We start from the raw sequence: 15107 nt of genomic DNA, 5'->3' as shown, positions 1-15107 counted from the left end.
GGCAGGGCACCGCTGGGACATGGGGAGGGGGGTGACAGCGGGCAGCCCCCACCGGCCTCGCCAGCCCCCCACCCCGGTGCTGCCCCTGCCCTCGCCCCCAGCCCCACGCGGGGCAGCTCTTGGTGCTCAGCCCTGGGGACCGCGGTGGTGCTGGCAGCGGGGCCGCGGCCCCACGGGGGTTATTTAAATAAAAAAGAATAAAAGAGGGGGTGGAAGCGAATAGGGGAAGGGGGGGTCCCTGCCCGGTGCTTTGCCCCCGTGCCCGGCAGCGGGGGTCCCATGTCACCCTGCCAGGGCCGGCGCTGGCTGAGGGTGCTGGGAGCTGGGAGCACCCGCTGCACCCCTGCCCTGTGCTGCACAAGGAAATGTGGGGTTTCTTTTTGGGGAAAAAAAAAAAAAACCAGGATGGGGATAAAAAGCCCTCCCTGTGCTCTCTGCCCCGGCATGGTGGGTGCCGGCAATCTTGCCGGGCGCGGGGGCTCGGTGGCCTCTGGGGTGCCGGGCTCGGTCCCCGCCACCTTCACCCGCACCCAGCCGGGCCTGATCCTGCACCCATCCTGCTGCCACCAACCTGACTATTTTGCCCTCGGGGAGAGTTTTACACCAACTACTTTTATCCCAGACAAAAAAAAAAATCTCTTAAACCCCCTCCCCAGCGCAGGGAACCCCCTTCCCCCCAACTCCTGGGGTGCGAGCGAGGCCACGGCAGGATGCGACCCCGCGGCAGTGGTGCCGGTGCGTGCGGATTTGTACATTATTTATTACAAAATATACGGTTGTGTGTACACCCGCCTGGCTGCTGGGCTTCTCCGGGGGGGTCCAGGTACCCCTGTCGTGTGTACGTGTGTGTGTGTCCCCCCCAAATTCCTGCCCCGTCGCCTCCCGCCCTGCACGGTAGCACCGTCCCGGCGGCTCCTGTTTGCCTTGGGCCCGGTTCAGGCCGTTGGCAGCGGCACGGGGGGAACCACGCCAGCTCCCCGCGGCCGGGGGACGTGGCAGCCGGGGCGGGGGGCCCCATCCAGCCCTGCAACCCCCCCCTCCCGCCCCTCTCCTCAAGCAACAGGAGCTGGGCACCCACTGGGTGACCCTGGCCAAGGCGAAGGGCAGTGGGTCTGTCTGTCCGTCTGACGTCTGTCTGTCCCCCCGGCTCACGGTACTGGGTGGGTTTTGCAGGCGTGTGTCCCCCCCCGCGCCCCCTCCCACCCGCGGCTCCTGGCGGATGCTGTAATGGAACAGGCTGCGTTTATGGGGCCACCCCCCCGCCCCGCTCCCGGCACAACGTTTCCCTTTTACAACATGGTTTGGCCGCGCCGCGGCATTTTTTCACCCTTATACTGGATGCAGCCGCTCGCGAGATCAAAGGGGACACGAGGCACGCGGGGGGGGGGGCAGGGGGGGCTGTTTGCCAAACCAGTGGCCAAATCCCAGCCCCTCTTCCCATCCCGCCTGGACGGGAACCCACCACGGCCGGACACCGGCCCGTCGGGTGGGCGATGCCACGACACAGCGCGGGATGAGGCACCTGAAAGGCCAGGACCCCATCGCGAGGCTCCCACCCCCCCAAAAATGGGGTGCTGCCTGCCCGTGGGTGCTGCTTGTCCACGGATGATGTCTGTCCCTGCGTGCTGCCTGACCTTGGGGTGCTGCTTGCTCATGGGTGCTGCCTGTCCTTGGGGTGCTGCCAGTCCCTGGGTCCTGCCTGTCGCTGGGTGCTGCCTGCCCCTGGGTGCTGCCTGTCCTTGGGTGCTGCCTGTCGCTGAGTGCTGCCTGTCCTTGGGTGCTGCCTGTCCCTGCATGCTGCCTGTCCATGGGTGCTGCCTGTCCTTGGGGTGCTGCCGGTCCCTGGGTCCTGCCTGTCGCTGGGTGCTGCCTGCCCCTGGGTGCTGCCTGTCCTTGGGGTGCTGCCTGTCCTTGGGTGCTGCCTGTCGCTGAGTGCTGCCTGTCGCTGGGTGCTGCCTGCCCCTGACTGCTGCCTGTCCTTGGGGTGCTGCCTGTCCTTGGGTGCTGCCTGTCGCTGAGTGCTGCCTGTCCCTGGCTGCTGCCTGCCCCTGGCTGCTGCCTGTCCTTGGGGTGCTGCCTGTCCCTGGGTGCTGCCTGTCCCTGGGTGCTGCCTGTCCCTGGGTGCCCCCGCCATGGGGGAAGGCCGGCGGATGGTCCCCCGTGGGCACCGCTGGCAGCACCGGGGGTCGGGGGGGGTCGGGGGGGGAGCGCCAGCAGGCAGGATTGTTTTCCACCATCTGGTTGCAGGCAGCTGCGCAGGCAGGGCAGATGGAAGCAGCTCCTGCAGTTCTGCTGCTATTTATGGCGTCGGGAAGAAAAACGGGGTGAAAAAAGACAAAAAGCAGCCACGCAAAGGGGCTAGTTGGACGCCCCTGTTTGTAGCCCCTTGCGCTCCCAGCTGCGCCCCGCTCCAGCGGGACATCGTGCCATGGGGTGCTCCGGGCGCTGGGGAGAGCCAAGGCGGGGGGGGGGCAGGAGCTCCCCCCAGTCCCAGGACACCCAGAAGGAGCCAGGGGCAGGGACAGGGTTGCGGGAGGTCCGTGCTGGGTGTCCGGCCCAGCCCCGCATTCCCGAGGGCTGGAAACCCGCCCGGGGTCAGGGGCTGGGCTGGGGGGGCTGCAGCCAAAATCCTCCTGTTGCTCGCCCCCACCCCGGCTGTGGGACTCTCGGCTCAGGAGCTGAAGCCACAGTCCCTGTCCCGAGGGTCCCGCATCCTCCAGCCCTGGGGACAAGGAGCCCCTTTGTCCCCACCCCAGCCCCAAATACCCCCCCACGTTGGCCGGGGCCGTCCAGCCCCCACACCCCACCCGTGTGCTGCAGAGCATCTTTGGGTACCAAAACAGCCCCCCCGGCCCCTCCCGGCTGCCCGGCAGTGCTGGGCCTCACAGCCCAGCGCTGGTGACACAGCGGAGTGGCCCAGGCTGCCAGCTGCGACGCTTTTGTCTCTAATTCTCATTAATAATCGTTAGCAGAAACCACCAGCACGGGGCTCCGCGTGACCCACGGCAGCTCCAGGAGGGAGGGAGGTACTGGGGGGGGGGTGAAAGAACCTCACAGGGACCCCACATCAGACCCACAGGCTGCGGGATGGAGAACCCAGAGGGGTTTTCTGCAACATAACAGCTTTGGGGTGAAAAAACGCTCTTTTTTTTGTCTTCTTAGCCCCTTGGCATGGGCAACGCTCCCGACTCAGCTCCCTGCTAGTGGGAGGCTGGAGCGAGGGTCCCCAAGGGTCCCCCTCCGGGCGTTGGGCAGGTGATGGGGTGCGGTGGGGGCCCGGCTGTGGGTTTTGGGGTGGGTAACACTGGTGGGTCCATCCAGCTCCGGTGATGCCTGACGGGGGGGGGGCAGAGACAGGGATGGAAACATCCCGGGAGAGCTCCTGGATGGCCGGGTGGTGGGATGCGGGCGAGGGGTGAGGAAGGCAGGTGGGGGCGGCCGGCAGGGCCGGGCTCAGCTGCTTCTTGTTACCCCCAGACCTCGGCCAAAAAGGGGGGGGGGACAAGAAAAGGAGCCCAGGAGCCAGCAGCTCCCGTCCTGCCCCGCCAGCAATTAGGGATGGCTGGAACCCAACGTAAATGAGAGGACGGTGTGCCGCTGCATCGGTGCTGCCAGAGCCCCGCAGCGGGGAGGGGGCTGCTGTTTGCTCAGCGCCCCCCCCCTCCGACAGCATCGCAGCATTGGGGTGCATCCCCCAAACCCCCCTCTGGTCCCTCAGGGAGGGGGAAGCCACGGGCAGCGGGGAGGGGGTGCTGCACCCCACGAGCACGTCCCGGTGCTGGCCGGGAACAAAAGCTGCTCTGAGAGGCAGCCGGGAGCTGGAAAGAGCCTTGGGAAGCTGCTCGTTTTCTTTTTTTTTTTTTTTTTTTTAAATAATGGAAAATATAATGACAGTGCCTAAATTAAAATAATAAAAGAAAGCAGCCGAAAAGCCAACCCAAAATAGGAGAGAAACCCACGTTTCAGGCTGAAAGGGAACAGGCAAGGGATGAAAGGGAAAAGCAGAGGCGCTGCGCCTGCCCAGGACCCTCCTCTCAGCCCCCCAGAAGGGCACGGGGGGGACTGCGCTGCCCCACCACCTCCCCGGGGCCAAGCCGTGGGGTGAGGGCTGAGCAGGGTGCGGAGCATCGCCCCGGTGTGCTGCCCCCGGCAGCCCAAAATGTGCCCCCACGTGCCCCCTCCCCGCTGGCTTCGCTCCTTTGCACCACACCCAGCACTGCTGCTTCAGGGGCCGCATCCTGCCCAGGGTTCCAGCCCCGGGAGGAGCAGAGATGTCTCCTCTGTCCCCTGCCCTGAACTGGATCATCCACGGGAACCCCAAATTGGAGCATCCCTGGGGACCCCAAACTGGAGCATCACTGGGGACCCCAAACCAGAGCATCCCTGGGCATCCAGAGCACCCCCAGGGACCCCAAATCAGAGCATTCCTGGGGACCCCAAACTAGAGGATCCTCAAGGACCCCAAACCGGAGCACCCCTGGGCATCCAGAATATCTCTGGGAACCCCAAACTGGAGGATCCTCAGGGACCCCAAACCGGAGCACCCCTGGGCATCCAGAACATCCCTGGGAACCCCAAACTGGAGCATCCCCGGGCATCCAGAACATCCCCAGTGACCCCAAACTGCAGCATCGCTGGGGACCCCAAACCAGAGCATCCCTGGGCATCCAGAGTGTCCCAGGGACCCTAATCCAGAACATCCCTGGGGACCCAAACCGGAGCATCCCTGGGAACCCCAAACCGGAGCCTCTCTGAGCATCTGGATCATCCCTGGGGACCCCAGACTGAAGCATCCCTGGGGACCCCAAACCGGAGCATCCCAGGGCATCCAGAGCATCCCCAGGGACCCCAAACCGGAGCATCCCCTGGCACCCAGCCGCAAGGGGACACGGGAGGTGCCAGCTCCCCGTCTGTGCCGCGATGGCGGGGCCAGGCGGGATCCAGCTGCCGAATTCCAGGCCGTCTGGCCAAGAGACGCCGCTCGGCTCCCGGCGCTCCCTCCGGACAACCTGCCGGAGGAGGAAAACAAACGCTCCTCAAACACGGGCAAGCCGGAGAGCAGAGACCCCAACCCCTCCCCAGGCAGGGGCACTGGGCGGGGGGTCACTGCGTGTCCCCCAGGAAAGGGGCTGTTGGAAGCCAAGATTTGGGGGAAAACAGTGGGAAAAGGGAGAGGGGCTGCTGGGAGCACTAACACTTGTTTTCCGAAGCGAGCGCAAGCCGGGACACCACGGGGACGGCCGAGCTCTGCTGCGCCGGGGCGGCTTCGGAGCAGCCCTCAGTGATGCACATTCCTCTCCCAGTTGCTTTTTAGATACATTTTTTTTTTTTTTTTAAGCGTTGCATCTCAATATCTCGCAGTTCAAAGCGAGCTGGTTCTGGAAAAAACATCCATTCCCGTTTTTTCAAGCTATTTTTGAAACCTTTGGCCTTCGTTCCTCTTCAGGCTCCAGACCATAAATAATAATAACAACATATTTAAAGCCTTTACGCTGACAGCTCACCGAATCTGCCAGAGCCTTTTAATTCTCCAGATGTTGAAAATCTGCCACAAAAACTTGAAGTTTGGTAAATATTTTGTGTGTTTTTAATTTCACAGCCATTGCTTTTTCTATCACATGAAGCAGCGAGAATAAAAATACTAAAAGTGGAACAGCTATTTCTGGAGCTGGGGGGAGGAAAGGTGAGGCGGTAGCCACCGTCTCTGCGTGCCAGGACGCGGCCGGAGCATCCCTGGGGCGGGGTTGCCGGTGCCACGGCTCTGTGCCGGGGGGCTTGGCTCCCTGGCACACACAGGGACAGTGACACCAGCAGCTGGCTGCGGCACCACGGTGACTGCAGGACCCCCACCCCCAGCCCCCTCAGCCCCCCAGCTCCAGCCTGGCCTGGGCTGCTCCTGGTAGGCGTCACCTTGGCCAGACTGGGATTTCTTTGGGTGACCAGCTCTGGTGTGAGGCACAGTGACATCCCCAGCTGCAGCGTGTCACCCCCATCCTGCACCCCACACTCTGCAGCCCACATCTCATAGCCCACAGTCCATATCCTGCATCCCATGTTCCCTATCCCATATCCCATATCCTGCATCCCATACCCTATATTCCGTATCCCATATCCCGCATCCTGCATCCCACATCTCATAGCCCGCAGTCCATATTCTGCATCCCATGTTCCATATCCCATATCCTGCATCCCACATCTCATAGCCCGCAGTCCATATCCTGCATCCCATGTTCCATATCCCATATCCTGCATCCCACACCCTGCATCCCATATTCCCACCCTGCATCCCGTATTCCATATCCCATATCCTACATCCCACACCCTGCATCCCATATTCCCACCCTGCATCCCATATTCCATATCCCATATCCTACATCTCACACCCTGCATCCCATATTCCCACCCTGCATCCCGTATTCCATATCCCATATCCTACATCTCATACCCTGCATCCCATATTTCATATCCCATATCCTACATCTCACACCCTGCATCCTGTATTCCATATCCCGTATCCTGCATCCCACATCCCATAGCCCATATTCCATATCCTGCATCCCACTCTCCATCCCATATTCCATGTCCCACAACCCACATCCCATATTCCTGCATCCCATACTCCATATCCCACATCCCATATCCTGCATCCCGTATCCCATATCTGGCATCCCCTATCCCACATCCCGCATCCCGCATCCCGTGCCCCCAATCTCCTCCCAGCCTCACACCTGGGAAGGTGCCTCCCCCCGCCCCCCCAAGTGCTTCGGGGTCCTTCGGGGCCCTCATGAACCGGCCAGTGCTGCTTTTGCTTGGGGGATGTTTCCCTGCTGAGAAGCACCTGCAGGAAAAGCATGAAAAACCCCAAGATTTTAGCACAACTCTGGGAAAAAGAACATTTCGAATTTCTCCCCAGGCAGGAGCTGACTCGGCCTCACTCCCGGCCTCCTGAAAACCAGGGGGGGCCACCCCAGGGCCAAGCACTTGCCAGATGCCAGGGCCTGATCCTGGCCCCGACAGAGCCCCTGTGCCCAGCCGGAGCCGGGGCAGCTGCACTGGGCAGCACTGGGCTGGCGGAAGGTTTACAAACTGGTACCACTGACCCCAGTAACCCCACACCCAGTAACCCCACACCCCGAGTACCCCTGTACCCCAGGTACCCCCTAACCTGGTTACCCCACACTCCAGTTACGCTGTACCCAAAGTAGCCCCGAGCCCAGACACCCCAAACCCCAGTTACTTTATACCTGGGGTACCCCACACCCCAGGTACCCCACACCCTGGGCACCCCACATCCCAGGTACCCCATACCCACGGTTCTCCATACCCCAGGTACCCCATACCCTGTACCCCTAATCCTCCATACCCCAGGTACCCCATACCCCAGGCACCCCATACCCCCTGTACCCCTAATCCCCCATACCTCAGGCACCCCATGCTTCGGGTACCCCATTTCCACCCCCCCACCCCCCCATTACCCCTTGCCCTGGGGGATGTTTTCCCCTGTGTCCCCCCCACTGTGGGCACTGGCCCCACTGGCAGCTCCATGGGGCTGCATGTGCACCTGCAGCCCCCCCAAATCTGCCTCCCCACTCTCTGGGACATGGGGCTGGGATCTCCCCCTGCATTGCGGGGGGGTCCCCTGCAGCATCTGCCCGAGTCCTGCCTGTACCAGCCCCAGTGCAGGCAGGGACACAGCACCGGCCCGGCGAGTGACCCTGGTAGCCCAGCAGCCATTGAACCCCGCCGAGGGCTGCGCGCTCACAGACCACATGATTTCCTGGAAAGTCCCACTCGTGCAGAAACACAACTGCTTGATTTTGGAGCAAATCTCGAGCTCCCTCTGAGCCCCGGGGGGTTTTGGGTTTTTTTTTTTTGCCCAGAAAGGGCAGGATGGAGGGCTGCAAGCCACATCAGCCGCCCCTGGGCAAGCGACCCTGGAAGACGTACGTGGCCATGGCCGTGGCCTTCGGGGTGGTCATGGTGGTGCTGGCAGCAGCCCTCCCCGCCGTGCTCTGCCGGGGGGCTGTGGGCTCTGCGATGGCGGGGAATGGCTCGGCGGAGCTGGCACAGCTGGAGGAGGTGCTGGCCATCACCAACCAGTCCCTCGCCGAAGCCCGCGGGCAGTGGGAAGGCTGCAGGAAGCAGCTGGTAGGTGCTGGGGGGGGGGGCGGGAAGCGGGACCTCACGGGGAAATCTGCGGCCTCGAACTGGGGGTATTTGGCTGGTGGGAGGGAGCGCCCGAGCCGGAGCCTCCAGCCCCTTCCCTCTGCTCATGCTCAGGGAGCGCTGGAGGAGAAAGTCTCGGAGCTGGAGCCATCGCTCGCCAGGGTGACGCAGCTGCAAGGTGAGTCCTGGGCAGGGTCAGGGGTGGGGGGGGTGTGGGCAGGGGCAAAGGTCCCCAGGTCACCCTGATCCCCAACCCTGGGTCACCCTCATTCTGCTCCCCTGGGACACCCTGACCCCCATCCCCTGGGACACCCTGACCCCCGCCTGCCATCCCACCCCCCCCGCAGAGGAGAACATGGCGCTCCGGGCAGAGGTGGCCCAGCAGCAGCAGGAGCTGGAGGACCTGCAGAGCAGCAGGTGAGCCCCACACCCCCCCTCGCTGCCCCCAGCCCCACGCTTTGTCACTGACTCTCCTTGTGTGTGTGTCCCCCCCTCCAGGGACAAGCTCCAGCAGGAGAATCAGATCCTGGAGAAGCAACTCCAGGACATGAGGAGCCAGCACTCAGGTGGGAACAGGCTCCCGGTCACGTCCTTCAGCCTCCTGGCTCTCCTCCTCGCCGGGGTGCTCCTCCTGTGAGACCGAAGCAGCAGAAGGGTCCCTGTCCCCCGATGTCAGCTGAGGAGGGCCTGTCCCCATCCAGCTTGGCAGGGTCTGGGGGTGGCAGTGGGCAGCCCGGGGCTGCCTGCGCTGTCCTATACCTCCCTGCACGCTCTGCTCGCCAAATTCACCGTGGGAACATGCCGGGGAGATGATTTCCCTCCAGCCACCAAGGGCTGTGCCCAGGCCAAGGGAGGGGACAGGGGCACAGGCTGGAGGGGACAGGGACACGGCAGTGCTGCCCTGAGTTGAGGGACCCACGGGCACTCCATGGTGAGGTGTTTTTTATCCAATTTCCAATAAAACCTTATGAAAATCCAGCGTTTTGTTGCTCCAAGGTCTCCTGAGGATCCTGACCCTGCTGCAGGACGGGGGCAAGGGGCTGCTGCAGAAACTCCTCCCTCAGGCATCCCTGACACCCCCCAGACCCCAACCGTGTCCCTGCTCGTCCCTGCGGCTGTGACCCACGGCCGGGCACAGGGGCAGAGCATCCTCCCACCTCCAGCACAAACAAAATCTATTCTGGGTTGTGACCGGCCAGAAACCGCAGCCCAAAGCGGCGTTTGGTGAGAAAAACCCACAGGCAGCAATTACAGCAACCCGGGGAGCGACCTGCCCCGGGAACGCTGCCACATCCCGGGCGGCCGCCGGCGGAGCGGGCAAGCGGGTCCCGTGTCCCCCCTCCAGCATGGACCCCGCGGTGCCCAAAGCCACCCTGAAGGTGCTGGGACTGTGCGCGGCGCTGCTGGTGCTGGTGGCGGCGGTGACGGTCTCGGTGGCGGTGATGGTTTGGCGCTCGGAGGCGGTGGGGAAGCTGCGAGGCTGCCAGGAACGGGCGGCCAACGAGAGCCGGGAGCTGGGGAATCGCTTGGCCGAGCTGGAGCGGGAGCGGACCCGGCTGCAGCGGGCGGCGGCGGCGGGCGCGCGGGAGGAGGGTGCTCTGCGGCGGGAGCTCGCCCAGGCCCGCGGTGACGGCAAGAAGTTCAATGTCAGCCTGGCGGCCTGCCGGGAACGGGCGGTAGGTGCTGGCGGGGATGGGGACACGGCGGGTCCTCGGCCACGGGGTGAGCGACGCTGGGGCCGAGAAAGGGGGTTTCAGGGAGGGGAGCTCAGTAGCTAAAAACCAGGGTGATGCTTCAGCCCTGGCGGGATTTCAGCCGGGCTCGTGGAAAACCCCAGAACTGCCGGGAGGATGCTGCAGACGCGCAATGCCCGGAGAGGAATGGCTGGATGGGAAGATGAGACTGGAAAAGGGAGAGGCAGCGCTGGGATGGGGGGACCGGCAGCACCCCAGGGGGGGCCCGGCCACCTTCCTGCATGGGTCACCCCAAAAGGGGAGCCCTGGCTGCTCCCGGTCCCTCGGCACAGCCCCGGTCCTGCCGTCCCCCTGCCCGGCCGGGGTCAGCTATTCTTAGCCGTGCCCAAGCTGCTCCACACATGTATAATTACCCCATCCCAAAGCAGCAGCGGAGGCCGGAGCCGGTGCGGAGCTGACGTTTCTCAGCTGCTGTTTCTCTCCTCCCAGGTATTTTTAGCTGCGGCCCCGGCTGGGAAAGGGCCTGGCCCCAGCGCTGCGGCCACAGCCCGGAGGAAGAGCTGGGTCCTGCCGCTCCTTTGGGTTCATCCGGTGGAACAATGGCCCGGAGAGGCTGGAAGAGTGCTCTGGCTTCCCAGGGCTGGCGCCGGGAGCAGGGCTGGGCTGTGCAGCCTCTCGGGGACCCGCCTGTGGGGAGCTCTGTCCCTTCCCAGGCCCCAAGGGTGCCACCCGTGGGGTGCTTGGGTGGCCTGGGGCTCCCATGACATCCCTGGGGCACCAGCATCGTCACCAAGCTCAGGCTGAGCCATCCCTCCAGGAAAGAGGGATTTTTCCCCCAAATCCACATCCCTATCCCTTCGAGAATATGCCAGGGGGGACCTAAGGCCACCAGGAGCATGGGGACAGCTTGGGGACATGGGGTGGTGGTGGAGGGGCAGGGGTCTGGCAGCAGATGGACAGATGGGAGGGCACTGTCCACCCCTGTCCCCACGCCGCCTGTCCCCTCTCCCCAGGCCAGGCTGGAGGTCAAGGTGACAGCGCTGGGGGACGAGGCGCTGGCCCTGCGGCGTGAGCGGGCTGAGCTGGCCCGCGACAAGGCGGCTCTGCAAGGTGAGCTCCGTCCCCCCGGGGAGCCACAGCCTGGCCGGGGGGGGACGGTGTCCCCAAAGCCGCAACACCCTTTGTGGGCAATGCCCGGCAGGGTTTGGGGTGCCGGGGTGCGTGGGTGACCCCGCTGTCCCCTTGGTCCCGCAGAGGAGCTGGCGCGGGGCGAGGAGCAGGCGCTGGGGCTGCGGCAGCGGCTGGAGGAGGCAGCGGAGCAGCGGCGAGCGCTGCGGGCGCGCGGGGAGCAGTGCGAGGCCCGGCAGAGAGAGCTCGAGGCCACCCTGTAAGGCCCTTGGCCCCCCTCTGTGGGCACCCCAGAGCACCCCCAGCCCCTCCACCACCCTGCCCTCCCCATGGGGACCCTCCATCCCCCCACCCCGGGGCAGGGATCCCCCTCACGCGGCTCCGCTCTCCCCACAGGCGGGATTACGCGGCCGAGGTGGACGCGCTGCGGCGGCGGGCGAGGGACCGACCGACCAGGCGCAGGTGCCCCCCATCCCGGTACTTTCTGGGGGTGCTGCCCTGCCTGCACGGCTTGGGCAGGGGGGGACACCCCTGGCATTGGTCTGGGGAGGGGGTTTCGCCGGTGCAGCCAGTCGGGGGCTCACGGACACGTGTCCCGGCATGTGCCATCGTCACCGGTGTCCCCAGGGGAGCAGGACCCGGGGGCCGCGCGGGGACTCACTCCCTGCCCTCCCCTCTTTTGCAGGAAGGGCTGAAGTCCCGCAGCGCCCCCCCCCCCGACCCCCTCCTTGCCGGGGGCTGGGGGCCGGGACGCCCCCCCTCCCCTTGCCTCGCTGAGCCCATCATTCCCAGTCCCACAGCGCCCCTTAGCACTGGGACCCAGCAGCGGCTCAGCCCCGGCCTGAGCCAGCGCGGCCGGATGAACCCTGATGGTGGGCACCGCGTGTCTCCATCCCAGCGCGTGTCCTCGTCCCACCGCGTGTCTCCATCCCACCGCGTGTCTCCATCCCACCGCGTGTCTCCATCCCACCGCATGTCCTCGTCCCACCGCGTGTCTCCATCCCACCGTGTGTCCTCATCCCACCGCGTGTCCTCGTCCCACTGCGTGTCCTGATCCCACCACGTCCTGATCCCATCCCGTGTCCTGATCCCACCGTGTCTCCATCCCACTGCGTGTCCTCGTCCCACCACGTGTCCTGATCCCACTGCATGTCCTTGTCCCACCCCATGACCTCATCCCACTGTGGATCTTCATCCCATTGCATGTCCTGGTCCTACCACGTGTCCTCGTCCCACATGTCCTGATCCCACCACACGTCTCCATCCCACCGCGTGTCCTTGTCCCACCGTGTGTCGTGACGCTGCCGTGTCCCCCGATGCCACCGCCACAGCAGGACGGCAGGACCGGAGGGGTCAGTCATTCAGCTTTTGGACGGAGTTTTAGCTCAACCAAGGGACGTTTTCTCCCCCCAGCTGCTTGGAGCTGCTCTTCCCTCAGCTCCAGGATTTAATGCCACGTTCCCAACGCTCTGGAAACTGGGAAGACTGGGCAGGGGTTTGGGCAATAAAGGCTGCTCAGCTCACCGGGACGTCTCCCAGTGCCACCAGCCCGGCTGTCCCCCTGTTCCCTCTGAGCCCAGCTGTCCCCCCACCAAGCCCAGCTCTGTCCCCCCCCGCCAAGCCCAGCTCTGTGCCCGCCCCAAGCCCTGCTCAGGCACCACACACCCACCCAGCATCTGCCAGGACAGGACCCAGCTCTGCCAGGGATACCAAAAACACCCCAGGGGGGCCCAACCGGGTATGCGGGACTGAGGCGGGGAGGGAGCGTTCAGGGATCAACAGCTGCTGCTGTTTTGCAGTCGCTTCCCAGCATCTTTGATCCACTTTGAAGAAGGTTTCCAGGAAAGTTGCAGATTTTCCTGCCGTGGCTGCCGCAGTATCCTGTGCAGAGGGCAGGCAGGCCGCACGCAGGCATCCGGCCTCCTCCTGCCTGCCCTGCCCATGGGAGATCACCCCCCCCATGCCCCCCCGCTGCCCCCCGCCTCCGTGGGGGCTGAGGAAGGTGTTGGCAGGGGGTTTTCCAGGTGAAAATGCCTCTGTGAGGCGGCCCCCGGTTGTGTCGGGGCTCCCCAGGCTGCGGAGCCTGGGTGGGGGGACACAAGCAGCCCCGCACCCCAAACCTGGTGGTCCCAAAGTGGAGACCCCAGCCCCAACATCAGCCTGGGACAGGGAGGGGAACTGGGCAGAGCCGCTCCCACGGCCCGACCTCAACCCAGCGCCAGCCCTCGGCCCAGGAAGGATTAATTATAACCGGGAGGTTAATTGGAAAATGGGGCAGAGGCAGGGTCTGCAGCACCGGGGGGGAGGGGGCAAGATGCCCCATTGGGATCCCCCAGGAGGCTGTGGGGGGCCCTTGGGGTGGGGGTGCCAGAGGGAGCATCCAACCAGCAAAGCCACCAGTGGGGTCCTGGGGTCAGGGGTCCGGCAGAGCCCCGGCAGCGGGGCCGGGGGGGGCCCGGGGGGTGACTCACTGGTATTTGCAGCTCAGGAAGGAAACGGCGGTAGCTGAGAATGGATTCGGGACCGACACCATCGCCACCACCGCAGACACTTCCCGCTCCCCAGGGACTGCGGCGCAGCCAGAAGGCAGGAAACAGCGAGCGGCTCGGGGTCAGCACCCGGCGGGGCCCCACACCTCGTCCAGCCCCCCCCCAGCCCAGGCTGGGCATCCTGCAGAGCTGGAGGGGGGGTCCCAGGCGCTGCAGACCCCCCCACCGCAGCCCAGGGCTCCTGCGGGATGGGGACAGGGTGGCGATGGCCATGACCAGGATCCGACCGTGGTCCAGCTCAGCCAGTCCTCACCCCCAGGCTCCCCCCCTCACCCCCAGGAGACCCCAGACCCAGAGCGGGATGGGGGATATGGCTGAAAACTCGTGGCTCTTTCCATCCATGTCCGGTGGGGCTGAGCCACCGTGGCAGCGATGCTGGCACGGGTGACAGTCCTTGCACAGGCCCAGGGCCACCCATGCTCCACGTGCTCCGCCAGGGGCTTCCTCCACAGCCTGGGGACACACGGAGAGCTCTGGATTTGCCCCTTGCTCCCTCCACCAGCTGCTCTCTGCCCAGCAGAGATGTCCCCAGCGAGGGACAGAGACCAGGAGCGGCTCCCTGGGCCCCGTCCCAGGATGGTGGCTTCACAGGGGTGACAGCACCCACGGGCGCTGCAGCCGCAGGTTCCCACCGGTGGCTTCATCCCGTGTCACCCGCCCCAGCCCGCTGCCACCCTACCTGCAAGCCAGAGCCTGGCCGCATCCTTCCGCTGACCACGAGCTGCCTGCAAGGTGCAGGAGAGCCGTCGCAGAGCATCAGTCCCCACGTGCCACCGCCCTGGCACGCAGCGGGCTCCGGCAGTGCCACCAGCCCACCAGGAGGACACGGCGCCAGGACCAACCCGGGGTGCCCGGTGCAGGCGCTGGGATCCTCCTCCGTCACCCCACCAGCAGCCGTGGCGCCCACCCTGCCTGTCCCTGGGGCACCCCCAGTGCCCACCGTGCCGGGGGCTATTTTGGGGTGACAGCCAGGCCCTGGGGAGGGGAGGAGCAGGGTCACAGGCTTCGCCCCCATCCATTAGCAACCGGGAACAATAGTCCTCCCGCAAACAGAAGCTGCGTCGTGATAACCTGGCGGGTCTGAGGCATCCGGAGAGGCAGGAAGGAGCCCAGCAGAAGGAAATATTAGACAGAGCAATATAAACATGTCGCTGTAGGGACGGACAAAGCAACACACACACACACACTCACACGGGTGCACAAGCGGCTATCTTTTTTTATTACTAAAAGCAGGCATTTTTATATATTTCAGGTGCCAGAGCGCTACAATATAATTGATCAAAAAGTTGTTTTTAACATCCTCACTGGATAACCATGATCAGCTTCCTCCCCGCTCGCTTCATCCTGTTGTGTAGTCAGCAGCTCCTTGAAAGTTATTTGCTTTAAGCAAAGCTTCCTTATCTCAAGGGTACACCAGAACCTTGTCAAAGTCAAACTCTTCTTCAGTCAGGTTATCAGCAGAGCAGCTGCCTTCCCCAACACAAACACGGCAGCGAGAGCGAGCTCCACCCCGGCGCGACCTCGTTGAAAGGGGCTGCGGCGGGGCGGGGACACGCAGAGCATCGGCGGG

This window comes from Strix aluco, chromosome 29 (assembly GCF_031877795.1).
Source record: "Strix aluco isolate bStrAlu1 chromosome 29, bStrAlu1.hap1, whole genome shotgun sequence".
In the NCBI taxonomy this organism is placed as follows: domain Eukaryota; kingdom Metazoa; phylum Chordata; class Aves; order Strigiformes; family Strigidae; genus Strix; species Strix aluco.
Note: the sequence above shows the minus strand (reverse complement) of the source record.